Genomic DNA, 27,662 nt, shown 5'->3' with positions numbered 1-27,662 from the left:
CATTTATTTGGCCCCCTAAGATTTGGATTAAAAAAATCACTGGGGCCGGCGCCGCGGCTCAATAGGCTAATCCTCCGCCTTGCGGCGCCGGCACACTGGGTTCTAGTCCCGGTCGGGGCGCCGCATTCTGTCCCGGTTGCTCCTCTCCCAGGCCAGCTCTCTGCTGTGGCCCAGGAAGGCAGTGGAGGATGGCCCAGGTGCTTGGGCCCTGCACCCACATGGGAGACCAGGAGAGGCACCTGGCACCTGGCTCCTGGCTTTGGATCAGCGCGGTGTGCCGGCGTAATGCGCCGGCCGCAGCGGCCATTGGAGGGTGAACCAACAGTAAAAAGGAAGACCTTTCTCTCTGTCTCTTTCTCTTTCACTGTCCACTCTGCCTGTCAAAAATAAAAAATTTAAAAAATTTTTTAAATTTTTTTAGAAAAAGAAAAAGCACTGACCTCAGTGGAAAACACAGTAGAGGATTCCTGAAAGGGTTCTTGGCCAGGGGCAGGGGGCAGGTGCAATCGCAGCTCCTCCCACTTTCCTTCCACCCTCTGCCTTTTGTTCTCGGTTGGGTTGAGATCCCAAGAGCTCCCACTGGAAGGCAGCCCTGGCCGCACAGAGCACTCCCAGAACCTGGCCCACTGCTGGGTGCACCTCCTACCTACCTTTCAGAGCCTGCTCTTCTCCTTCCTACTCACACCACTCTGGTCCTGGTTCCTTCTCCAGGCCATTTTAATCACCTCTATCAGTCTTCCTGCTGACCTCAATGTGGCCTTTGTAAAATGCAGGCCTGATCTTGCCTCACCCCAGCTTAAAAAAATCACATGCAGGACACTTTCCAAGCTCCAAGGCATGACCTGAAAACCCCTGGATGACATGGTTCTACCTTTCTTCTTTATTTGAAAGTCAGAGTTACACAGAGGGAGAAGGAGAGGCAGAGAGAGAGAGGTCTTCCAACCACTGGTTCACTCCCCAGTTGGCCGCAACAGCTGGAGCTGTGCTGATCCGAAGCCAGTAGCCAGGAGCTTCTTCCGGTCTCTCATGGGGTGTAGGGGCCCAAGGACGTGGGCCATCTTCCACTGCTTTCCCAGGGCACAGCAGAGAGCTGGATAGGAAGTGGAGCAGCCTGGATGCGAACCGGCACCCATATGGGATGCCGGCATTTCAGGTGGCGGCTTTACCCGCTACGCCACATTGCCGGCCCCCCTACCCTTCTTCTTGACTTCGTCTCCTGCCACCAGGATGGTTTTTTTGTTTTTGTTTTTGACAGGCAGAGTGGACAGTGAGAGAGAGAGAGAGACAGAGAGAAAGGTCTTCCTTTGTCGTTGGTTCACCCCGCAATGGCTGCTGCGACCGATGCACCGCGCTGATCTGAAGCCAGGAGCCAGGTGCTTATCCTGGTCTCCCATGGGGTGCAGGACCCAAGCACTTTGGGCCATCCTCCACTACACTCCCTGGCCACAGCAGAGAGCTGGCCTGGAAGAGGGGCAACCGGGACAGAATCCGGCGCCCTGACAGGGATTAGAACCTGGTGTGCCGGCGCCGCAAGGCGGAGGATTAGCCTATTGAGCCACGGCGCCGGCCCTAAACCAGCAGGATGGTTTTGATGTGGGCAGTGAACATGATAATTTTTGATCCAGGTTCTCCTCTCCCACAGAGAGAGAAACACGAAGTGAAGACTAGAGTCCTGCACAGATAGGAACAGAGTTTGTTTGGCAGTGAGGAAATAGACGTACATTCACACATGAGTGTGGGGTGCCCCATACTGACAAATACCCAACCTGAATGGGCCAAAGAATTGCCCATGAACTATAGAAAGAGGAAAAAAAATGGTAGCTCGGGGAGCGGTCCATCCAAACCAGTGCACGGTCCATCCAAACCAGTGCACGGTGGAAACAGCAGAAAACGAGAGCAGCAGGTCCAAGTGCATTCCATGGTGGAGAGAAAACAGGAGCAGCGCCCCTAAGTGAGGTCCGTGGCAGAAGGAGAGCTCTTCCCTGTTCCGCCTCTTTTTATAAGGAAGGGGGTAGTGCCCCAATAGGATGTGCACATGGGGTGGGGTCTTAGCTATGTGCCATGTTTCCAGAAGCAGATGTGACAGGTGCATCCTGGGAAGTTGTCCAGCTAAAGAGACAGCATTGTTGTGCAAGGATACAAGAGTTCCAGCTCACCTAACTTCCTGCCTAGGCATAGGAATTGTGCATCTGCTAGATTTAAGGCTCACCTGTCACCATCTTTTTTTTAATATTTATTTATTTATTTATTTATTTGAAAGTCGTATTTACACAGAGAGAGGAAAGGCAGAGAGAGAGAGAGAGAGAGAGAGAGAGAAGCGCCTTCCCTCCAATGGTTCACTCCCCAATTGGTTGCAACAGCTGGAACTACGCCAATCTGAAGCCAGGAGCCTCGAGCCTCCTCCAGGTCTCCCATGTGGGTGCAGGGGCCCAAGGACTTGGGCCATCCTCTACTGCTATCCCAGGCCACAGCAGAGAGCTGGATCAGAAGAGGAGCAGCCGGGACTAGAACTGGCACCCATATGGGATACCAGCGTTTCAGGCCAGGGCATTAACCTGCTATGCCACAGCGCTAGCCTTGCCTGTCACCATCTGAAGATTGTGAAAGTGTTTTTTGTTTTTTGCTTTTTTTTTTTTTTTTTTTTTTTTTACAGGCAGAGTGGACAGTGAGAGAGAGAGAGACAGAGAGAAAGGTTTTCCTTTTCCGTTGGTTCACCCCCCAATGGCTGCTGCAGCCGGCGCACCGCGCTGATCCGAAGCCAGGAGCCAGGTGCTTCCCTTGGTCTCCCATGCGGGTGCAGGGTCCAAGGACTTGGGCCATCCTCCACTGCACTCCCGGGCCACAGCAGAGAGCTGGACTGGAAGAAGAGCAACCGGGACAGAATCTGGCGCCCCGACCGGGAATAGAACCCGGTGTACTGGCACCACAGGCGGAGGATTAGTTTATTGAGCCGCAGCGCCAGCGAATTTTTTTTTTTTTTAAGTATTTATTTGAAAGAGTGACAGAGAGAGAAAGAGAGGAGAGCCAGCTTCCACCCACTGGTTCATCCCCTAAATGCTTATAACAGCCAGGGATGGGCCAGGCCAAAGTGAGAAGCCAGGAACTCCATCCAGATCTCCAAAGTGGGTGGCAGGGAATCAAGCACTTGAGCTTCCCAAGATACTTTAGCAGGAAGCTAGATTGGAAACAGAGGCAGAGGCGAGACTCAATCCTGATAAGGGTGGGTGAGTGTCCCAATGTGCAGCTCAACCAGTGGCACTACAGTGGCAGCCCCTCTACTCTTCTCTCTGCTCATGCACTCTCTGGAAGATGATTTCTCAAATAGCCAAGTGCCCTGCACACATCAGAGACTCATCCTGCATTCCAGGCTCCTGTGTGCAGGCATTTGGAACGTAAACCAGCAGGCAGGGGTTCTCTCTCCATCTGTCCATCTGTCTGTTTCTCTGTGTCTTGCAAATTAAAGAAAATACATTTGTTAATAATAATATTTTTAAAATAAGAAAAACAAAAAGTAGGTTCCATCTCTTGCTCTCTTGGCCCTTCTGCCGGCCACAGCCGATGAAGCAGCAAGAGGCCCTCACCAGGCGCTGGCGCCTTGGTGTCGACTTCCCAGTGACCAGAACTGTGAGGAATGAATTTCCTCTCTATAATTGGCCTAGTCTGTGATAGTCTGTTACAGCAAGACAAAACGGACCAACACCCCCCGGCAAGTGCGAGGACCGGTTCTGCCACTCTCCTCCCACTCCATGTTGCTCTAACAGCTGATCTGTTCGAGTCAGCCAGAGGGTTTTGTGGTTCCCTCCGTTTGGAAGCTTCTCCTCTGTCCTTGTTTATTTGCAAACTTCTAGTCACCCTTCAAAACTTTGCTTACTCTCTCCTCCAAATGGTTTATTTCCCTTTGGCAAGTGTCCACCTTCCAGCCTCTCACAGCATGTCATTATGTATTTCCTGCCTCAGCCTAGAGGTTACGAACTCCAAGGGCACGGAAGTTAGGTTTTGGACAGTACCAGGGTTTCTGATGCTTCTGGGAGTGATACTGAACCCAGTGCTATGTGTAAGAAGTAAGTGTCAGGGCTGGCGCTGTGGTATAGCTGGTTAGGCCTCTGCCTGTGGTGCTGGCATTCCATATGGGTGCTGGTTCCATAACCGGCTGCTCCATTCCCAATCCAACTCCCTGCTAATGGCCTGGAAAAGCAGTGGAAAATGACCCAAGTGCTTGGGCCCCTGCACCTATGTGGAAAACTCAGAAAAAGCTCCTGGCCACTAGCTTCAGATCAGCCCAGCTCCTGCCATTGTGGCCATTTGGGGAGTGAACCAGCGGGAGGAAGACCTCTCTCTCTCTCTCTCTCTCTCTCTCTCTCTCTGTCTCTCCCTCTCTTTGTCTGTAACTCTGCCTGCCTCTGTTTAGGTAAAGTGTCACTAAACTGATACATCAATGACCATACACCTGTATCATCTTTATAGATTTATTGTGACTGTATCTTGACTCCAGCCTCACACCCTGGGGCCATGGTATGGCTCACCATTGCCTGGGGCCAGGTAAGTAGCTGCTGCTATGCAGTGTGGTTTATTTATTTTTGACATTTACTTATTTATTTTAAAGAGTTACAGAGACAGAGAGAGAGAGATCTTCCATCCACTGGCTCACTCCCCAAATGTCTGGAAAGGCCAGGGCTGGACCAGGCTGAAGCCCAGGACCCTGGAACTCCCATCTGGGTTTCCCATGTGAGTGGCAGGGACCCAGGCACTTGGGCCATCTACCACTGAGTTCCCAGGTGCATTAGCAGGGAATTGGATTATGAACAGAGCCCACATCAAAGGCAGCAGCTCAACCCCCTGCACCACAATGCTGGCCCCATGTGGTTTGCTTTAGGGTAACCTCATCCAGTGGAACATCCCAGGATGATGAAAATGCCCTGTGGCTGTGCCGTCCAGCATGGTGCCACTGGACACATGCAGTGTAACCAATGCAACTGACGGCCTGAGTGGTTAACTTTATTTCCTATGTCACTTAACAACGGGACTGCCTGAGAAAGGGGTGCTAGGCAACTCCTCCTTGTGCAGCATCACAGAGCGTGCTTCCACAAACACAGATGCAGCACCAGGGCCCCGCCCTCAGACATGGAATACTCCGTTACGGTTACCAAGGGTGATTACACTGGTCTACAGTTCCTCCAGAGTTCTGGAAGCATGCTTGTTAAAGTTATGGCTCCTCACAGGTCCTGTGTGGCCAGGACCCTGGTACTGGGCGTGACACCCGTGGAGGGCCGTCGGATGCTGAGACTGAGTGAAGCAGAGAGAAGATTCTGTTTTCAAGGTGTCATTGTGTGAGGGCTGGTATAATGGACACAGGTAACAGTCAATCAGCTGGGACAATTTCTCTGTGAGAGCAGCTGGGCCAGTAGCGATCACATCAGATCTAGACAGCCCAGCTGCAGATCACAGAAGAGGGAGTCCCACCCCCATCCTCTTAGCATTTTAAGTGGCCACAAAGTGGTAGAAAGAAGAAAACTCCTATAGGATCTGAATTATAATTCCATATGCTACTTTTAAAAAATATTTTATTTGAAAGGCAGAATTACAGGGAGGCAGAGCCAGAGAGAGAGAAAGAGGTCTTCCATCTGCTGGTTCATTCCCCAAATGGCCGAAACAGCCAGAGCTGGCGATCCAAAGCCAGGAGCCAGGAGCTTCTTTCCGAGTCTCCCACATGGATGCAGGGGCCCAAGGACTTGGGTCATCTTCTACTGCTTTCCCAGGCCATAGCAGAGAGCTGGATCAGAAATAGAGCATCCGGGACACAAACTGGCACCCACATGGGATGCTAGCACTGCAGGTGTGGCTTTACCTGCCATGCCACAGTGCTAGCCCCATCCAAATCCTATTTTAAATTATAATCAAAATGGTAGATTAATTTCAGTCCTCCAAGCAAAATGTTCCTTCTCCTCACCTTCAGTGCTCCTCCCCCACCACCACCACTATGGCCTCCGGCTTTCCCAGCCCCGGAGCAAGCAGGAGATGTTAGCAGATTAACGACTCGCAGAAGTTAAGATGAAAATGAGGGAATCATTGCTGCCACTGTGAGTGGGAGATGTTTTTAAGGATCTGCTGGTTGCATTTAGAATCAGGTATGCAGCACCCTCTCCCTTTGACGGGTTCTTTCTCTTCTTTCTTCCCCTCTAGGAAACACTCGCTCATCCTAATTACCCTTGCCAACACTTACAGAGGCTCTGAAATGGCCGTCCACTAAAAGTGTACTTTGGCAGTCAATATTTGAGTCCAGTGAACTATTTCAGAAGAGTTGTGTGCAAACATGTGGCTCAGGTGGGAGGCGTCCCTGTGTATCTAGTGGATGGGGAACAAAGTGGAGGGAGCAATGCAGAAGTGAGCGTCAGCCTGCATTAGGTTATGAGTTACAAGCGCCCTGCATGATCGGAGGTGGAAAAGGCAGACATCTCCAAGGCTACAGTCAGGAGGCAGTGCCACTGAGGGGATGGCCAGAGCCTGCAGGAGGGACAGTAACTTGTAGCCATCACACTGGCCATAGAGGCTCTTCCAGTCCCAGGACCCAGTATGCCCCGGAGCAAGAGGGGCTTGGCTATGACACTATAGACTTCACACTTCACCCTGCATCCCCACACCCAACCACAGGACACCAAACTGAACCACGGGACCCCTTCCTGCTCCCCTTCCAAACACACACACACACACACACTGCAGGGAGTGACCCAGGGTCGTGGAACAGAGTAGTGAAGAACAAGGTTGCTGTGCCTGACACCAAAGGGACAGGAGTGAACACGGAGCCCCGCCTCCTCACCATGCCCATGTGACCTTCGATCCGCACCTGACTGGGCTTTCCTGAGCACCCCGCATCTGTAGAATGAGGAGGATTCATCCTTTGCTGGGTTATGACAAAGATCACGTGAGATAAGTAGAGCTGCAGGTGCTAGGGGACAATTTAGCGCAGACTAAGCCAAGTAGTAAGTGGGAGCGTTAGGGTAATCCTTCCTGGAGAGGAGCTCAGCAGAGGCATTAACAGCTATGACCCTTTGCCCCCTGTTTGTTTTTGTTTCAGTCCTAATCTGTGGGTTATCAGGCCTCTAATGATTCTCATTAGTGCTTCCCAAACAGTAGAATCTTGAAATCTCTACAAGTTTTTGAAAAGGCCATTTATTTTATTTTTACAAGATGTATTTATTTCATTTGAAAGGCAGAGTTACAGAGAGAGGGAGGGACGGAAGAAGACAGAGACAGAAAGAGAAACTGATCTTCCATCTGCTGGTTCACTCCCCAGATGGCCACAATGGCAGGACTGGACCAAGTTGAAGCCAGGAGCCAGGAGTTTTCACCTGGGTCTCCCACGTGGGTGGCAGGGGCTAAAGCACTTGGGCCATCTTCCACTGCTTTCCCAGGCACATTAGCAGGGAGCCGGATCGGAAGTGCAGAATCAGGACTGGAGCCAGAACTCCTCTATGTGATGCCAGCATTGCAAGTGGCAGGCTAACCTGCTGAACCACAACGCCAGCCCTTCTCCAATTTTTAAGCAATTTGGCCTAATTCTTTTTTTTTTCTTCCTAAGACTGGCAGAACAGATTAAACTTTGGGAAAATTGCGCAGTGAGGTAAGGTGAAACATTTGGTTTCTGGATTTGACCGATCACAGTAAATCATAGAAAGAGAAATGCTAATGGAACCAAGTACACCCTGAAATGGATGTAATTGTTCTGAAAACATGTGCAGCACCCAGCCTGGCTTAGCCGATGCCACACAAACACGGCTGCCTGCTGTGGGCTCTTATTTTTATAATAGTAAAACTTGCATCAATGAATCTCCCTTAAATAATCAGAGATAATTGATCAACACTTGCGTCAGAAAGGATGTGAAATCTTGTTTTTAAATGTGTATGATTTGATATATGTAAAAGAAAGAATTATCAGGTTATATAAAGATTATCTTAAAATCCCATTAAAAATCATACCAGACAGTAGGAAATTTACAGGAAAGAAAGCTTAAATAGTCAATAAACACATGAATGATACAACAGACTACTATGTTGTGTTAAAAAGAACAAGTTAATAGAGCCAACATTGTGGCCTAGAAGATTAAGCCACCACCTATGATGCCAGCATCCCATATGGGTGCCAGTTTGTGTCCCAGCTGCTCCACTTACAATCCAGCTCCCTGCTGCTGGCCTGGGAAAAGTAGTGTAGGATGGCCATAGGGTTTGGGGCCCTGCCACTCACATGGGAGACCCAGATGAGTCTACTGGCTCCTTGCTTATTTCTGGCCCAGCACCAGCTACTGAGGTCATCTGGGGAGTACATCAGTGGATGGAGACACTCTCTCTCTTTCTCTGTGTCTCTGCTCCTCTTGCTGTAGCTCTGGCTTTCAAAATAAATAAAGAAATCTTTTTTAAAAAATAGAATAAGTTAACATAGAATTACCACATGATCTAGCATGTTCTCCTCTAGATACATACCCCCCCAAAAAATCAGGGATCCAAATATTTGCACACCTATATTCAAAGCAGCACTATTTGTAATAGCCAGAGGATGGAAACCACTCCAATGTTCAACCATGAGTGTGTAAACACAATTTATGTACACAATGAAACCATATTCAGTGGCTGGTACTGTGGCATAGCAGGTAAAATTGCTGCCTACAGCACCAGCATCCCATATGGGCACTGGTTCCTGGCTGCTCCACTTCCAATCCAGCTCCCTGCTAATGGTCTGGGAAAGCAGCAGAGGATGGCCCAAGTCCCTGGGCCCCTACACCCATGTGGGAGACCCAGAAGAAAGAAGCTTCTGGCTTCTAGCTTCGGACTGGCCTGGCTCTAGCCATTTCGGTCACTTAGGGAGTGAACCAGTGGATGGAAGATTCTCTCTCTCTCTCTCTCTCTCTCTCTCTCTGCCTTTCAAATAAATAAATCTCTCTTTTTAAAATAGTATTCAGCCTTAAAAAGAAATGACAGCTGGAAGCATGCTACAGTATGGAAGAATCTTGAAGATGTTATGCTAAGCTAGATACAAAAAGGCAATCCGGTGTGGTTCCACTCACAGAAGGTACTAAAGCAGTTGAATTCACAGAGACAGAACGTACAAGAGGGGTTGCCTGGAGCTGGGGAACGGGGTTGGGGAGTTTGTGTCTAGTGGGTACAGAGTTCAGTTGGAGATGCAGGGTGCTGCCGATTGCACAACACCGTGAATGAGTTGAAACACACTATATACATAAAAGAGAACTGTCTCCAAGGAAACTGGTAGGCAGATTTGTTTCTGAGGAGAATGGGGGGAGGGTCAGTGGGAACGGATTTCTCTTTATTGCTGAGTAATGTCACAACAGACCCTTGAGGCACACGTTTGGCACAGCCACTACTTGGGACACCTACAACCCATCTTGGAGTGCTTGGGTTCGAGCCCTGGCTCTGCTTCTGACCCCCGCTACCTGCTAATGCACATCCTGGAAGGCCCCAAAGGGCAGCCTAAGTGCTTAAATCTCTGCTACTCGTGTGGGAGACCCAGATGGAGTTCTTGGCTTCCGGGTTCTGGCTGGCTTGGCCCTGACAGCTCTGGGCATTTGGGGAGTGAACCAGCGAGTAAAAGATCTTCCTCTGTTTTTGTCTCTGCCTCTCTCTCTCTCTCTTTGCCTTTCAAGTAATAAATAAATTAATACAATTTTTAAACAATACACCCTTGGAGCTAGCACTTTTGTATAGCAGGTAAAGCCAACACCTACAATGCCAACATCCCCTATGGGTGCCAGCTCCTTGCTAATGTGCCTGAAAAGCAGCCCAAGTGCCTAGGGCCCAGCCATCCATATGGGAGACCTGGAAGAAGCTCCTGGCTCCTGGTTTCTGTCTAGCCCAGCCTTGGTCATCGTGGCCATCGGGAGTGAACCAGCAGATGGAAGATCACTCTGTCTCTCCCTCTATGTGCGTAACTCTGAATTTCAAAATAAATAAGTAAATCTTAAATTAAAAAAATAGACCATAAATGCCCAGTAACAGAGTAAGAAGGCTGGGGTCTTCTTTGGCAAAAGAAATGCAGGACAGCCACATATGACTTGGCTGACAGTCAGGCTACTAGGAGGCCAGAGTATAAGGGAGAGTATTCAGATAGCAAATATTGTGAACTGTTGTCTATAAAAATTAAACCATACCTGTGAGACCATGAGTCTGAACTTTCAGTGTGGAAAATATGAGTGACTGTCATTCTACTTCTAGAGGCCAGGAGCTAAGACTTGAGTCTTGAGCCAGAAATGTGTCCACGTAGTATGAAACTCTTTTCATTGCTGTGCTGTAGGCAAACTTTAATCTCTCCAAGCGTCTGTTTCCTCATCTATAAAATGAGGACAATCACAGTACACATATGGAGAGTGGGGGCAGTAAAGTTAATAAAGCTGCTGGCATATACCAAACACCAGCGGATATCACTTTTGTAAAACAGAGAGATCCTATGTCTTGATAAAGGTACCTGGATGTAGGTTTTTCAAAAACCCAAGCCAGAGCTCTTTCTCTCCTTTTCAGAGTGCCTGGAATTTAGGATCCCTAAGTGCTCCTTATCCCTTGGATGTATCATTCTCAAACCTCAGTGAGCTTCTAAGTAATCTGAGAAGTTTGTTAAAAAGTAGGTCCCGGGCAGGCACTTAGCCTAGTGGTGGAGACGCCCGCATCCCAGCTCCAGCTCCTGACTCCAGCTTCCTGCTAGTGCAGACCCCGGGAGACAGCAGTGATGGCTCCAATGGTTTGGTCCCTGCCACCCATGTGAGAGACCTGGATTGAGTTCCCAGCTCCCAGTCCGGGCTGCTGCAGGAATTTGGGGAGTGAGCCAATGGGTAGGAGTGCTCTCCCCTCCGCCCCCAAACTACTCAGTTAATGAAAGTAGATTCCAGCGCCCACCCTCAGAAATCATGATCCGCTTGAGCTGGCGTGCAGCCTGGGAATCTTCGTGTTACCGCCAGGGCCATGTAGGGAACACTCAAGAAGTCCCGAAGGAATCATTGAAAACCATGAGGGCGCATCTGAGCGCCCTCGCCCGACCCAAGTTCTCTGCTGTCGTGTGTTTGCCTTTGCTTCTCGACAGGCGACTTGCCTGTGTTCTTTCTCAGACCGGAGAAGTGATCTGTAGGTAAGAAATCCTGGATATTTTTTCCCAAAGTCTCCAAAGGACTATTTTGAAAAAAGAAGGAAGGAAAGGTATGGGAAATGGAAAGGAAGGAAAAAAAAATACCAGCTCCTTGAAGATGGGTTAGGAGGATACCCAGCAGAGAACAGGGAGGCCTTGGGATTAAAACTTAAAAATCCTGAACTGTCCCATCTGATGGACAAATGGACCTTTCCACCCTCTGGAACAATCCGAAAGGTTTTCCAGTTAGAGGAAATCGTGGAAATGCAAGGGAAAGGGGGAAAAGGGCTGGAGAGCGGGTGAAGGACATAGGACTGCAGAGTGACAACCGCAGGACTTGGCCTAACTTGGATCTGGTTAGGGCCAAAGCAAAGGTCCTTGTTCAGGACTTTTTAAATAAAAAAAAAGTCAACAAATAAAAATAAAAACTTGCCTAATGCTCTTTTTAGTTTCCTGCTGTTTTGCAAACACTAACTAATGAATTCATCTGCCCCGGCAAGACAGCCCCTGCAGAGGGAGGTAACTAGTTACAGGTTCTCAGGCCATATCTGCTAAGTAAACTCGCAAAACAATGGGCTAGAAGTTAAGCCCCTTGTGTGGGGAGAGGCAGCATGAAATTAATTAATTGCATCATGTCTGCAGCTGATAAAGCAGGGCTAGTGGGTGGCATATTTCACAGCCACAGGCCCTTAGGTGGAAGTGGAAAATCCAAATAGTTGCTTCTCTAAGAGATTCGAGATTCCAGGATCAACCCTGTTCAAACTAAGGGCCCCAAATGAAGGGGCGAGTTGATCAGAGCAAGGGGAAGAGCTGGGGTTGGCTGGGGAAGGAGGGAGGGCCGATTGTTCAAGTCAGTAGCTAATGTAGCCATTTCCATTTCCTGGACTTTAAAATGCACATTTATTTGCTTTTATTTGTTTGAAAGGCAGATGTACAGAAACAGAGACAAGAGCACCTACTCACTGGTTCACTCACCGTGTGCCCACAGCAGCTGAGGCCAGGAAAGGATTAAGCCTGGGGCAGGAGCTCAGCTGCGTGGCAGGGACTTAACTACTTGAGCTATCACCCACTACCTAGCAGGGTGTGAAATGATAGGAAGCTAGAGTTGGGAGTGGAGCCAGGACTGGAACCCAGGCACACAATATGGGACCCAAGCATCCCAGCTGTGACTAGACCATTTAAGCCAAATGCCCACCCCTTATCTGGATTTTTAATTCAAAATGAAGATGAAAAACAAAAAGACAGTGAAGATGTGTGCACCAATGCAATGACATTCAAGATAATGTTTTTCTCTGCAAGCAGAGTTCATCCAGCAGTGACCCCTCCCGTATCATCCCTATGCCTCCCATACCTGTGCCCTCCTACGCAATGTGCTTATGTATATCTTTTAAACTGTATCATATAAAATTTCAAAGATACACATGAACTCCCCACCCCCATGTACCTGTCACCGAGCCTCAACCACAGTCAACTTGAATGGATTTCAGGCCCACCTGAGGGTCTTGTTAACATGCAGATTGCTGGGTCTTACCTAAGCTCTGACTCAGCAGGTTAGGTTGGACCTGAGGATTTGCATTGTTAACAAGTTCCCAGGCGATGCTGGTGCTCCCTGTCAGGCAACCACACTTTGGGAACCATTGATCTATACGCATCCATTCATTTTTCCCTTCTGGTATTATTATTTTTTTTTTTGACAGGCAGAGTGGACAGTGAGAGAGAGACACAGAGAGAAAGGTCTTCCTTTGCCGTTGGTTCACCCTTCTGGTATTATTATTAAAGCTAGTCCCAGACATATCACTTCATCTGAAATTGTCAGGGCTCTAAAAGGTAATGCTATTATTACACCTGAAATACATGATAATTCATTCACACACATTTATTCATTAAACATATGGTGGGTTCTCTAATTTCCAATGATTTCTGAATGTCATGTTTTTGTATTTATTTTTTGGATTAATTATTTTAAAAATTAATTTGAAAAACAGAGCCAGAGAGAGCAGGAGAGAGAGAGGAAGAGAGAATGAGAGACATCTTCCATCTTCTTGTTCACTCCCCAAATGTCCACAATAATTAGGGCTAGGTCAGGCTGCAACCAGGAACCCTAAACTCAATCCCAGTATCCCACATGGGCTGAAGGGACTCAAATACTTAAGCCCTCGCCTGCTATCTCCCAGAGTGTGCATCAGCAGGATGCTGGTTCAGAAGTAAAGCAGGGACTCAAACCCAGCACCCTAGTATGAGAGTGGGTGTCTTAACCATTGCACAAGACACTCCTACGGTTTATTTTAATCAGAATCCAAATAAAGTGCAGTGTTGTGATTGCATGCTATGTCTTTAAGTGCTTTAATCTTTTTGAAAACTTTAATTCTTTTTTTCTTTTTTGAGAGGCAGAGCAAGAGAGAGAGAGAGAGAGAGAGAGGACACGCTCCTGTCTTCTAACCCCCTCCTCAAATGCCCACAATGGCCAGGGCTGGACCAGATTAAAGCTGGAAGCTAGGAACTTAATATAGGCCTCTCACTTGGGACCTAACTATTTGAGCCATCACCTGCTGCCTCCCCGGGTGTATATCAGCAGGAAGCTAAAATCAGGCATGGAAGCAGGATTTGAACCCAAGGACTCTGATGTGGGATGTGGCCCTTCCAGAGTTTTAACCACTAGGCAAAACATCCACTACACCCCTTAATCTTTAACCATTAACTCTCCTCCAGTTCTTTTAATTTCTAGCAATTAACTTGCTGAAGGACCTTTATCAGTTTTCAACAAGCAGAATGGCATAGCAGTAAGCTCCTAAAAGTCCACTTGTCTGCTTGGCTCTGCCACAAACCTTGTGACCTTGTCAGGTTGGGTGACCTGTCCCTGACACTTAGGTACTGGTAGATGTTTAACAACCAGCTATCTAGGGGAAAAAAAAAAATGCAAACTCTGATTTGTACATTTGCCAATTTCCGTGGTGTAAATATCCACGCCATGGCCACTTTCAAGGGGTAACTGCTATGACACTGCACAGTGTGGGGCAGAGGAGGGCAGTTGCTCTTTCTTTCTTTCTTTCTTTCTTTCTCTCTCTCTCTCTCTCCTTTTTCTTTCTCTCTCTCTCTTTCTTTCTTTCTGTCTGTCTTGCTTTCTTTCTCTCTTTCTTTTTTTTTTATTTGAGAAGTGGAGTTATAGACAGTGAGAGGGAGAGACAGAGAGAAAGGTCTTCTTTCCATTGCTTCACTCCCCGAATGGCTACAACAGCCAGAGCTGAGCTGATCCAAAGCCAGGAGCCAGGAGCTTCTTCCGGGACCCCTACCCGGGTGCTGGGGCACAAGGGCTTGGGCCATGGCCATCTTCCACTGCTTTCCCAGGCCGTGCAGAAAGCTGGATTGGAATAGCAGCCAGGACTAGAACCGGCGCCCATATGGGATGCCGGCACCACAGGCACTGTGCACTGTGCCACAGCGTTGACCCTCTGCACACTGATCTACACTATGAGGAGTCTGCAAAAAGAACATGGAAAATGCATACGAAAAAACTATGCAAGGATTTAAAAAAATTATCTTTTAATATCATTTCCATGAAGGTACACTCATTTTTCCACAATACAGATATGAAAGGGAAAACAACCTCAGACATAGATGCTCCTGAAATGGAGCCAAATGGGGCTGGTGTTCAGTGTAGAGGTTAAGCCACTGCTTGCCCACATCCCAGTATCGGACTATTTGAGTTCAAGTTCTGACTCCACTTCCAATTCCAACTTCCTGCTAATGCACCCCCTGGGAAACAGCAGGATATATAATTTAGATACATACTTTTCAAAGTATAATATATTTAATGATAAATTTATGGAATTTAATTTTTAATCATAGCCTTGTTTAATTAGCAGCCAGCTTTCCTAATACTTGGAATTTTAACCATCGATGCTGCCTGTCCGGAAGCTGGATCCTTCTCACCTTGACCTGGGATGCACCTGTGGCAGTAGCTCTGTGTGACAAGGACTGTAGGAGAGTACATACTCTAGTAGGACCGGTGCTGTGGTACCCCGAGTTAAGCTGCCACTTCGGTGGCCCACGTCCCATGTTGGGGCACTGGTTTGAGTGACAGTTCAAGTCCTGGCTACTCCATTTCCAATCCAGCTTCCTCCTAATGAATCCTGGGAGGCAGCAGATGATGACCCAAGAGCCTGTGCCCCCGCCACATAAGTGGGAGATCTAAATGGAGTTCTGGACTCCTGGCTTCATCCTGGCCCAGCCCTGGCTGCTGCAGGCATTTGAGGAGTGCACCAGCAGATGGAAAATCTGTGTGTTTGTGTGTGTGTCTCTTGCTCTCATTCTGCCTTTCAAATAAATAATTTTTTTTTTTTGACAGGCAGAGTGGACAGTGAGAGAGAGAGACAGAGAGAAAGGTCTTCCTTTTCCGTTGGTTCACCCTCCAATGGTCGCTGCAGCCGGTGTGCTGCGGCCAGCGCATTGCGCTGATCCGATGGCAGGAGCCAGGTGCTTCTCCTGGTCTCCCATGGGGTGCAGGGCCCAAGCACTTGGGCCATCCTCCACTGCACTCCCAGGCCACAGCAGAGAGCTGGCCTGGAAGAGGGGCAACCGGGACAGAATCTGGCACCCCGACTGGGACTAGAACCCGGTATGCCGGCACCGTAGGCAGAGCATTAGCCAAGTGAGCTGCGGCACCGGCCAATAAATAAATCTTTTAACAACAACAACAAAACCCACAAGGATTGTTTAAAAGGAGAAGGTGAATGTACACGTGAGCACACAGCAGCAATTCAGTGTATGTCCTTAGTCAAGTGCATGCCACCCGCCATCACCTGGCTGGGCCAGGAAAGAGCAGTGCTGTGGCCTGGGTCAAATCCACACGAAATATCCACACGAAGCCATTGTCCGAGTTCCTGGGGCCTGAGCCGCCTGGAGGACGTGAGTTCTCCCGGGCCCAGGAGTTGACCCTTGGGCCTGGCCTGGTCACCGTACAAATTCCAGCTGCCTCAGCAGAAATGGGAGTCAGGCAGCCTGCTCCGCCCCTCCACTTTACACAGAGGCCACTTAAACTGTTTGCTAAAATCAAGACCCTTCTTTTGAGGTAGATCAAGTTACTCCCAAGGTGATTATTGTTTCTAATGGTCTGCAAACAGCTGCTCAGCTATTAACCCCTCAGCCTCTCGGGGACACTTGGACAAGCCTGACCCGGCAAAGGCAAACTCCAGCACCAGGAGCTGTTGGGACCAGATGTAATGGGGTCCTGTGCCAGCCAACAGGTTGCTGCCAACTCATTGCAGGCTCAGCGCTCAGCGCTCCTCTTCCCCAGGCAGCCTGCGACCCCCCTGCAGGGGCTCTGCAGGTTCCTGGGAAGTCCTCCAGTTTAAGCCTCCCAATCACTGTGAACATTGTCCCCAGAGCAGGGAAGGAAAGGGGCAGGATCAGGTAGCACTAAATCCTTCCTGTCCATCAGACTTTGAATCCCCAGCCACCACTGCCCACAGGATGAGCTTCTCATTTCTCTGCACTTCAGTTTCCTTGTCTGTTCAGTGGGGATCGCAACCTTGTAGGGTCGTGGAGCAAATTAATTTTTTATTAAAGATTTATTTATTTATTTATTTGAAAGAGTTACACAGAGAGAGGAGAGGCAGAGAGAGAGAGAGAGTGAACCATCCCCTGGTTTACTCCCAGTTGGCTGCAACTGTCGGAGCTGCACCTATCCGAAGCCAGGAGCTTCTTCCGGGTCTCCCATGAGGGTGCAGGGGCCCAAGGACTTGGGCCATCTTCTACTGCTTTCCCAGGCCATAGCAGAGAGCTGGATCAGAAGTGGAGCAGCCGGGTCTCGAACCAGCATCCATATGGGATGCTGGCACTTCAGGCCAGGGTGCTAACCCACTGTGCCACAGCGCCAGCTTGGGGCAAATTATAATGTGTGGAGAGCACACCACAAAGTACCTGGCACCTGAGAAGCTCAAGATAAACAGCTGTTGCTATTATTGCTATTTTAATATTTTAGTGCATATAGGCACTGCTATGGTTAATAAAATTCAAATTCACTTAAATGCAGTACATTCAGTTTTTCTTTCCATAGGCTCTTTTTTTTTTTTTAAGGTTTATTTATTTGAAAGGCAGAGTTACACAGAGAGAGGAAGAGACAGACAGAGAGATCTTCTATCCAATACTTCACTCCCCAAATGGTCACTACAGCCAGGACTGGGACAGTCTGAAGCCAGGAGCCAGGAACTTCATCCAGGTCTTCCCTGTGGTTAAGCAGGCGTCTAAGCACTGATTGGGACCATGCTCTGCTGCTCTCCCAGGCACATTAGCAAGGAGCTGAATCAGAAATAGAGCAGCCAGGAGTTGAACTGCTACTCATGGGTATGCCAGTGACCCGCTGTGCCACAACCCCGGACAGTTTAAGATGGATACTTTCTCATTTGGTAGCTATGAGAAGCGTCCGAAGGAATGTCTTTGGAGGGACCAGGTCCTCATTCTTAGGGAACACTGGTCTAGCCCAGGGGAGCTCTTCACTGCCTCCACAAACCTCAGGAGGGCCCAGTCTGAGACACACAGGTGTGATGGAGAAAGCACAGCCCGAGAGTAAACAGCATCACCTTGGAGGCCAAGAAGAGAGAGGCAGGAATGAGGAGAAGGGAACCTGGGATGAGGTGGGGTGGGAGGGTGTGGCTGCCTTAAAGGAAAAACCAGCCTGGAAAATAGGACGTCAACAAAACATTCTTGTGCCCGTTAGTGACACCCGCAAGATCTGAGTGTTCTGACATGGAAAAACAGTGACTGTTCAACAAAACAAACCAGCAGTGTTGAGACTCAGCGATGACTGTTTTCTGCCTTGGTGCTTATCACACGAAAGCCTTCCTGACCTGTGCTGTCACAGAGCGGACTACACAGGCGAGCCCCTGGATGTGGGTGCACACCCGTGACTCGGCCACCTGGAGAGGGTCTTGGCAAGGCTATTGAAGGACATGAACAGCAGTTAGCTCTGAGAGGAAACTTTATCTTTTTTAGAAGACTCATTTATTTATTAAAAGACAGAGTTACAGAGAAGCAGAAGCAGAGAGAGAGAGAAAGCCTTCCATCCACTGGTCCACTCCCCATTTGGCTGTAATGGCCGGAACTGGACCGATCTGAAGCCAGGAGCTTCTTCTGGGTCTCCCACGCAGATGCAGGGACCATGGGCCATCTTCTACTGCTTTCCTAGGCCATAGCAGAGAGGTGGATCGGAAGTGGAGCAGCCAGGTCTTGAACTGGAGCCCGTATGGGATGCTGGCACTACAGGCCATGGCTTTACCTGTTACGCCACAGCACCAGCCCCTGAGAGGGAAATTTAGACATGGGAAAATAATCAGGTTGCTTACTATGTTATTTCTGTATAGTTCTACAATAGTCATGCGCTGTATTTTCCCCTATCTGTCAAATTCACATATAACTGGAATGATATTGAAGTATATGGTTTGTAAGCACACAGTTTGTTCAGTTCTTGTTTTAAAACATTTTTGTACTTATTTATTTGAAAGACAGAGTGACAGAGAGATGGAAAGACAGAGAAGGAGAGAGTACTTCCATCCACTGGTTTACTTCCCAGATGTCCACAACAGCTGAAACTGGACTAGGCTAAAGCCAGGAGCCCGGAACTCCTTCAGGTCTCCCATGTGAGTGGCAGGGGCCAGAGTACGTGGGCCATCTTCTACTACTTTCCCAGGCACACGAGCAGCGAGCTGGATCCAAAAAGGAGCAGCTGGAACTCAAACTAGCACTCATATAAGGGATGCCAGCGTCATAGGGAAGTGCTTAACCAGCTGAACCACAGTGCTGGCCCTGCTCAGTTCTAATGGATGCGCACACCCACGTCACTCACACCCCTAACAAGACATGGAGCATTTTCAAGATGCAGAGCTTCACGAAGTTCTCTCGTGCCCCCTCCCAGAAAATGTTCTCCTCCTCCTATGGCCACACCCCCCATCCTCCCACCCGCTGCAGGCCCACACTGACCTGATTCCTGATTTTGCCTGTAGGAGAACATACACAGCATGTCCTCTTGTCTCCGGCTTCTTCCACTCTGCGTTCACCCATATTGTCACACATGTTAGCAGTTTGTTCCTTTTCGTTGCTGAGTAATATTCCATCGCAGACCCCACCACTGTTTGTGCCTTCGTCTGTCAGAGGACGCCTGGACTGTTTTCAGTTTCGATTATTAGGAAAGAAGATTCAGGAAAAACATTCATGTCTAAGTCTTTTTGAGGATGTATGTTTTCCCTTTTCAGAGGATACCTGGGAGTGGACTTGCAAGATTAAAGTCAACTGCTTTATGCATCTTACCGCTCCTCAGGGCCTCATAATCTACTGCCAGGTTGTAATTGAGTCTGGGCTGGGGAGGGGGCGTTATGGTGCAGTGGGTTAAGCCGCTGCCTGGGACTCTTGCATCCCGTATCCGAGTGCTGGTTTGAGCTTTTCAGACTAGCTTCAGACTAGCTTCCTGCTAACGCATTCCGGGAGGCAGCAGGTGAGGCTTCAGGTGCTTGGGCTCCTGCCATCCACATGGGAGACCCAGATGGAGTTCCTGGCTCCTGGTTTTGGCCTGGACCAGCCTCAGCTGTTGTGGTCGTTTAGGGGAGTGAACCAGAGGGTGGAAGATCAGTGTGTGTGTGTGTGTGTGTCTGCTCACTGTCACTCTGCCTTTCAAATAAGCAAATACATCTTAAAAAAAAAAAAAAAAAGGAAAGAATATGAGGGGGAAAACTGGAAAGAGGAGGCAGCATGCTTTGAACAGAAAACCCAGGCGCTGTGATTTGGAAGCCCTCACCCAGACCATTTAGGGAAGTCAGTCACTCAGGGTGGGGTATCATCCAAGGGCTCGCCTTGACCTTGAGTTGGGAAAACACGGTCAGGACCCCTGTCACTGAGCATACGTGAGGAAAAGATGGTGTTCAGCACAGCTCTATGGACCTGGCTCGGAAAGACTGAACGAGGGGCTCGTCTCGACCCGGACAGCTCTCTCTTTGACAGGCTTCCAGTTCGCAGTCTTGGGGTGAGTTTTGTCATTCACTCCTGTTCTTCCTACCCCTATGACCCAACAGGGCAGGTGAGTGATCCAAGCCAGATTCCACCTGCTGACAGCGTGAACTAGGGAGCAGGTGGAAGGGGAGTGTGCTCCACGAGAGGTTGAAGAAGGGGCAGGGGTGCCCCTTGGCGCTTGTTGAGGGGAGCTCTGTCACGGAGACTTCAGCCCCGTACCCTCGCCTTGACTCCTGCTGGATTGCTGGTCACCATCTACCTTGGCTGCCACGTAGTTGTTTTCTCCCCCACTGCCCTGTGATGAACAAGAAGCCAGGAGAGCTGTGTTTTCAGGTCGTGTCTCTTCAAGTTCCCGTGAACGGTAAGAGTCCATTGAGCACTGAATGAATGCGCCATCCTGCCTGGGGCTGCAAGTTGGGGGGGGGGGGGTGGCTGAGGCATCATTTTGAAGGCAGTGGAGGGAAGGCTGAATTGCCTGAGTGACCTAATGCTGGAATCACTGTTTCCAGAGTGTTAGATTTTCCTGCTGCCAATTCCAATGTAAGTGTCAGAATTCTAAGTCCCTCCCGTGAAACCTTTCCCTTTGTTTATAGGAAGGAATAGTTTCCCTGCCTCTGGCAGGATTTTCAACATGGTCAGGGCAGAAAATACATAGCTCAAAGCAGCTTTCAGGGAAGGGAGAGGAAAGGGAGGAATGTGAGCGTTAGGATTTTACGGATTTTCTCCTCCTGGCCAGCACAGTGTTTGTGGCTCTGATTACAATAATTTTGTCTGGACCTATTATTCTTTCTTTGCTCCCAAAAGCATGTTCCTGGGAAAAGATGCTTTGGCAGCTGAGAAGAGTGGGAGCAGGAAGGAGGCAGGGCCTCTGGATTTGAATGTAAGGCCAAGGCTGGAATGGTAAAGCCGTCAGAATGCTTATTTCTGAAGGCTACAGATGCCCTCTGATTAAAGCACCCAAGAAACAAGAATGCCACTGACTTTTATTTTGTTTCAAAGAAAAAGAATGAACGATACTTGAAAAGAAATCTTGGCTGCTAGTCCTGATCCATCACTATACAAGATAACTTGGACAGAACACCTCCCACCTGGACCGTTCAGGGGGCTTTCATTCAGCAAGACCCATGGGGGGATTTGGTAAAAAGACAAGGGATGAGGCTAGAGTTGTGGCCCAATGGGATATGCTGCTGCCTACAACACAGCCCATATGGGCATGCGTTCAAGTTCTGACTGCTCCACTTCCCATCCAGCTCCCTGCTAATGCACCTGGGGAAGCAGCAGAGGATGGGCCACATGTTTGGGTCCCTGCACCCACATGGGAGACCTGGGTGGAGTTCCAGGCCCCTAGCTTCAGTCGGGCCCAGCCACGGCTGTTGTGTTCATTTGTAGAGTGAATCCATGGATGGAAGATCTCTCTCGAGGTGTGTCTCTCCCTCTCTCTCCAACTCTGCCTTTCAAATAAATAAATCTTTTTTTTTTTTTTTTTTTTGACAGGTAGACTGGACAGTGAGAGAGAGAGACAGAGAGAAAGGTCTTCCTTTGCCATTGGTTCACTCTCCAATGGCCGCCACGGCCTTCATGCTGCAGCCAGCGCATCGCGCCAATCCAAAGCCAGGAGCCAGGTGCCTCTCCTGGTCTCCCATGGGGTGCAGGGCCCAAGCACTTGAGCCATCCTCCACCACACTCCTGGGCCACAGCAGAGAGCTGGCCTGGAAGAGGGGCAACCGGGACAGAATCCGGTGCCCCGACTGGGACTAGAACCCGGTGGGCTGGCGCCACAGGCGGAAGAATAGCCTATTGAGTCGCGGCGCTGGCCTTCAAATAAATAAATCTTAAAAAAGAAAAAGAAAAGAAGAAAGAAAAGAAAAAAACAGGGAGGGTAGGAATTCAAGAACCTGCAATGAGCATCTTGCCCAGTTTCTCTCTCTCTCTCTCTCTCTCTCTCTAATTTTAATTTTTTAATTAAAAGGTAGAGAGTTAAAAAAAAAAAAAAAACACAGAGATCTTCTGTCTGCTGGCTTATTCCCCAAATACCTATAACATCCTGGACTGGGCCAGGCTGAGGCCAGGAACCTGAGCTCAATCTGGGTCTCTCACATGGGTGGCAGGGACCCATCTGCTTGAGCCATCACCCGCTGCTTCTCAGGGTGTGCATTGGCAGGAATCTGGATCAGAAGAGGAGCCAGGACTTGAACCCAGTGTCACTGATAATGGGATGCAAGTGTCCCAAGTGGCATCTTAACTGCCATGTCAAACACCACCCTCTCCCCATCAATGCCAAAAGATCATTTGGTGAAAAACTGCATGACTTGCTTTTAAAAAATACATGTAATTATATGCATACAAGCATAATCTAGATTGTACAGCTGAGCTGCCCACCAGGGTGCTATTGAACTCTTGAAATGTGGCCAGTCTGAATTGAAATTGCTATCTGGATGAAAAACACAGTGGATTTTGAAGATTTAGTACCAAATTAAGAATGTAAAATATTTCAGTAATTTATTTGAATAATATGCTGAAATTATATTGGGATATATTGGGTTCAATAAAACACATCACTAAAATTGCTCTCACCTTGACTTAATTTTTTTTTTTTTAGTGTGACTCTGAGAAAATATAAAATTGCATATGTGGCTCACATTGTTCTCCTGTTGGCAGCTCTGTTCGAGAGCAGAGGAGGTAAACCCCGGTCTCAGGGCCAAGTCGGCCTGAGTCTTGCTTTTGGGAATAAAGTGTTGCTGGAACAAAGCCAGGCTGTACTCACTTGGGTATTGGCTGTAGCTGCTGCCCGAGACTCTCTCTTTTGACCAAAGTTGAGTCAGACTCCTCTGAGTTTTCTATTTGTCTAGGCCGACCTTGGGCTTCCCTCTCTGTCCTGGTAGAATCCAGTCTGAGCAAGGTCTTGCTAAATCAGTTGAGTGAAAATCCCCCACCCTCCATATCTTATCACCCTGGCCTACCTTCAGCAAGAATTCTGTTGAGTCGTCCTGGCAAGAATCCCCTTACTCCTGACGTTTCCTCCTAGTAATTTTCCACCCCCTCACCCTGTCCTGCTCCTTGAGCTGCAACAGCCAGGGCTGAGCCAGGCTGAAGCCAGGGTCCAGGAGTGCCTTCCAGGTCTCCCACATGGCTGCATAGGGCCCAAGCACTTAGGCCATTTTCTATTGCTTTCCCAGGCACATTAGCAGGGAGCTGGATCGGAAGTGGAGCAGCTGGAATGAACTGTGCCCATGTGGGATGCTAGCACTACAGGCGGTGGCTTAACCCACTACACCACGATGCTGGCCCCAATAAACAAATATTGAAAAAAAGAATGCATGGGGCAGGCATTTGGTACAGCAGTTAAGACACTACCTTGGGAGCCCATATCCCATGTCAGAGTGCCAGGATTTGAGCCTCGGCTCAGCTCTCAAGTCCAACTTCGGGTTCATGCATACTCTGGAGCAGGGGATGGCTCAAATGGTTGGGTCATTGCCACCCATGTGGGAGACGCAGACTGAGTTCTGAGCTCCTGGCTTTGGCCGGCCTCAGCCCTTGCTATTGCTGGTGTTAAGGGAATGAACCAGCAGATGGAAGCTCTTTCTGTCTATTTCTCCCTCTCTTTCTCTTTCAAACATATAAAACATTTTTTTTCTTTTTTAAAGATTTTATTTATTTATTTGAGAGGTAGAGTTACAGACAGTGAGAGGAAGAGACAGAGAGAAAGGTCTTCCCTCTGTTGGTTTACTCCCCAAAAGCCAAAACGGCCGGAGCTGCGCTGATCCGAAGCCAGGAGCCAGGAGCCAGGAGCTTCCTCCAGGTTCCTAACGTGGTGCAGGAGCCCAAGCACTTGGGCCAACTTCTACTGCCCTCCCAGACCACAGCAGAGAGCTGGGCTGGAAGAGGGGCAGCCGGAACTCAAACCGGCGCCCATACGGGATGCCAGGGCCGCAGGCGGAGGATTAACGTACTGCGCCATGGCGCTGGCCCCTAAAACATTTTTAAAATAGAGAAAACACTATTTCTGTCAGCAGGGGAGAAAAACCTGACCTTAAGGGGTGTACGTTTCAGGAAGGGGGCAGGCCACGTATAGAGCTGAGGAGTCCAGGAGAAGTACAGGGTCACTGTAGGTATTCGGAATGTTAAGGAGACAACAATAAAACCAGCTGGCAGTTGCTGAAAGCTTTCTGAGTATCTGCCATGGCTTGCAAAGTCATGTTTAAAAACAGAAATAGCTTTATTAATTTTTATTCTTGTAAGTGTAACCCATGCTCCTTGCAAAATTCAGGAAACATTGAAAAATATGAACTCTATCATTTTAATGGAATTAGTCTATAAACTGTTTGATAATCTACTGTAACTTTGAACATCTTTCTGTGATAACACATATCAATCTGTGGCCACAGAATATGTTGTTGTATAAATATGTCAAACTGGACTTAACGCTGATTGGTAGTATCAATTAATTTAGTATTTTTTAAAGATATATTTATTTGAAAGGCCGAGTTACACAGAGAGAGGAGAGGCAGAGAGAGAGAGAGAGAAGCCTTCCATCTGATGGTTCACTCCCCAATGGGCCGCAACGACCAGAGCTGTGCCAATCCGAAGCCAGGAGCCAGGAGCTTCTTCCTGGTCTCCCATGCGGGTACAGGGGCCCAAGGACTTGGGCCATCTTCTGCTGCTTTCCCAGGCCATAGCAGAGAGCTGGATGGCGAGAGGAGTGGCCAGGTCTCTAACTGGCGCCCATATGGGATGCCGGTGCTTCAGGCTAGGGTGTTAACCCACTGCGCCACAGCACCGGGCCCCAATGTCAATTAATTTAATCTTACCTCACTTAATGACTCTGCCTCCGTTTTACAGTTAGGAAATGAAAGCCTGGAGACATGAAATAACTTGCTCAACTGTGCATATTCCACTCCTAACCACGCTGGACCACACTGGGAAGCCAGCCTGGAGAAGTAGCACCTGCAGGACCGAGGAGGACCTGACTATTGCTCTCCCTGCCTGTATTGCCCCAAACTGCACTTCTCTCCATTTTCCTAGAGTCTTCTTAAGCCCAAGCTAGGTCGTGTGGGAGGTGTCCTCCTCTGGGATGTGCTAACTGCTTTTGAAAGTCTCTTCATGATGAGCATAACCTGCTTGTAAACTGTTTGAACAATTCAGAAAGCGACTTTCCCGTCCTGGCCCCTGCTCTAAGTATGGAATCTGGGAGGCCTGGCCCAGACCTGGAGGACCGTCTCCCACACTGCACTATCCTTGAAACACAAGCAGTGCTTTTAGCAGAATGGGTGCACAGTGATACTCTCAGGAGACTTGCTTTTATTGCCTAACCATACAGCATGGATCTGTTTACACAGTAGCACTCATAATCTATTTAATTGTTTTTTTTTTAATTTATTTATTTATTTTGACAGGCAGAGTGGATAGTGAGAGAGACAGAGAGAAAGGTCTTCCTTTTTGCCGTTGGTTCACCCTCCAATGGCCGCTGCGGCCGGCGCATCGCGCTGATCCGAAGCCAGGAGCCAGGTGCTTCTCCCGGTCTCCCATGCGGGTGCAGGGCCCAAGCACTTGGGCCATCCTCCACTGCCTTCCCGGGCCATAGCAGAGAGCTGGTCTGGAAGAGGGGCAACCGGGATAGAATCCGGTGCCCCAACCGGGACTAGAACCCGGTGTGCCGGCGCCACAAGGCGGAGGATTAGCCTGTTAAGCCACGGCGCCGGCCTATTTAGTTGTTTTTAACAGCTATTTTAGTAATTGCTTTTTATTTTTATTTTTTTAACTTTTATTTAGTAAATATAAATTTCCAGAGTACAGTTTATGGATTACAATGGCTTTCCCCCCCGCCCCGTAATTGCTTTTTAAATGAAAACGTCAGTTAAAGTTCTGATTGAATACTAGAATGATAACTTAAAAAAAAAAAGATTTATTTTGGGGTCAGCACCGTGGCATAGTGGGTGGAAGCTGCCACCCGCCTGCAGCGCCGGCGTCTCCTATGGGCACCAGTTCGAGTCCCAGCTGCTCCACTTCTGATCCAGCTCCCTGCTTATGGCCTGGGAACTCAGTGGAAGATGGCCCAAATATTTGGGCCCCTGCAACCACATGGGAGACCTGGAAGAAGCTCCTGGCTCCTGGCTTTGGATTGGTATAGCTCCAGCAGTTGCGGCCATCTGGGGAGTGAACCAGTAGATGGAAAACTTCTATCTCTCTCTGCCTTTCTTTCTCTGTAACTCTGCCTTTCAAATAAATAAATATTTTTAAAAATTATTTTATATTTTTGAAAGGCAGAGATGCAGAGAGAGAGATCTACTAACCTCCAGTTCACTTCCCAAATGGCTTCCACGGCTGGGGTTGAGCCAGGCCAAAACCAGGAGTTTCTTCCAGGTATCCCACATGGATGAAAGGGTTCCAAGCACTCGGGCCATCCTCTGCTGCTTTCCCAGCCCATTAACAGGGAGCTGGATCAGAAGTGGAGCAGCCAGGACTCAAACTTCTGGCCCCTAGAATAATAAATTTTAAGAACCATTTTACTCTTTTGTCTTTGCCTTCAGCAAGGGAATTCATGTTCATGATCTTGCACTGGGCACAGAGGCCAGTGAAGCTCTGCTCTGAGTCAGTGTTGCAAGACAGTGTCCCCATCAGTTTTCTATCTGTGACAGTCTGGGAGCAAAGGACAGGCGACACCAGGGAATGTGATTGTCTCTACCCTCCTGCTCTTGCACAATCAACAGCGTCACACACCTGTAAAACCCAAAATAATAACTGTCGCAGTGATTACGACCTGTCACAGGAGGTAAGCATGTGTTGTGGAATGTCAAAGTCGTGTCCAGGCAGGGTCGGCTGAGGAATACCGACTCAGTGTCGGTCCCTCTTTTCCTGCATTTGCAGCCACCAGCTTGGCTTGAGTCTCTTTGTCTCACCTCCATCGTCATCTCCAGGGGCCTCCTGACTACAGACTTCCTCTGCTACAATCCACTTGGCTGATCACACTGCCACAAGACACAATTTTCTACACATTGCCCCTGGTTCAACCCCCTGGACAAAATCCCAGCTCTGGACCTTGGCATCCAAGGTCCTTCACGTTGCAGCCCCGGCTACCGTTGTCTTATCTCTGAGTCACTCTATGAGCCCATCTTGCTCTCCAGCCAAAGGGTGTCCTTGGCCCTCAACATGCCTTGCTCATTGCCCAGGCCTCCTCTGCTAAGTCTCTGGCCTCGTGGGCCCTGCCTGCCTCCCCCCCCACCCCCACCCCGGGTTGTCTTGGGAAGACTCCTGAGCACTCCTGGTCCTCACCAGTCCAACATAGCGTTGGCTCCATCCTCACTCTCCTGCTGGTTTTGTTGCTTATTTTTCCTGTGTCAAGATTGCGTGTATCCCAACTAGACTATACTAAACACGAAAAGGACTTTCTCTCCTAGCATTTCATACCTTCTAGAAAACATACCCAAGCATCTTCCGTGTCACATATAGTCAATAAAAGAGCTGACACAAACTGCTTAGGGCATCTGCAGTACTTCTGAAGTGGTCAGGCAGGCCACGGCGACCTTCTCTTTCTGGGTGTCTTGCCTCC

At 48.9% G+C, this 27,662-nt stretch overlaps 1 protein-coding gene across 4 annotated transcripts in view; it reads left to right on the top strand.

Moving 5' to 3' along the window:
* The window catches only part of PLEKHM3 (pleckstrin homology domain containing M3), a 278,205-nt gene that overhangs the window by 235,562 nt on the left and 14,981 nt on the right, over positions 1–27,662 (top strand). For 3 of the 4 annotated variants that reach the window (XM_062190525.1, XM_062190542.1, XM_062190534.1), the window contains exon 10: positions 20,179–20,245. The exons of the other annotated variant lie outside the window; for it this stretch is intronic. The gene's annotated coding sequence lies outside the window, so the exon portion shown is untranslated. Of the gene's footprint in view, positions 1–20,178; positions 20,246–27,662 lie in introns of those variants that run through there. 4 annotated transcript variants of the gene reach the window in all.

The sequence above is a fragment of the Lepus europaeus genome, chromosome 1 (assembly GCF_033115175.1).
Source record: "Lepus europaeus isolate LE1 chromosome 1, mLepTim1.pri, whole genome shotgun sequence".
Classification (NCBI taxonomy): domain Eukaryota; kingdom Metazoa; phylum Chordata; class Mammalia; order Lagomorpha; family Leporidae; genus Lepus; species Lepus europaeus.
Note: the sequence above shows the minus strand (reverse complement) of the source record. Positions and strands in the feature narration are given on the sequence as shown.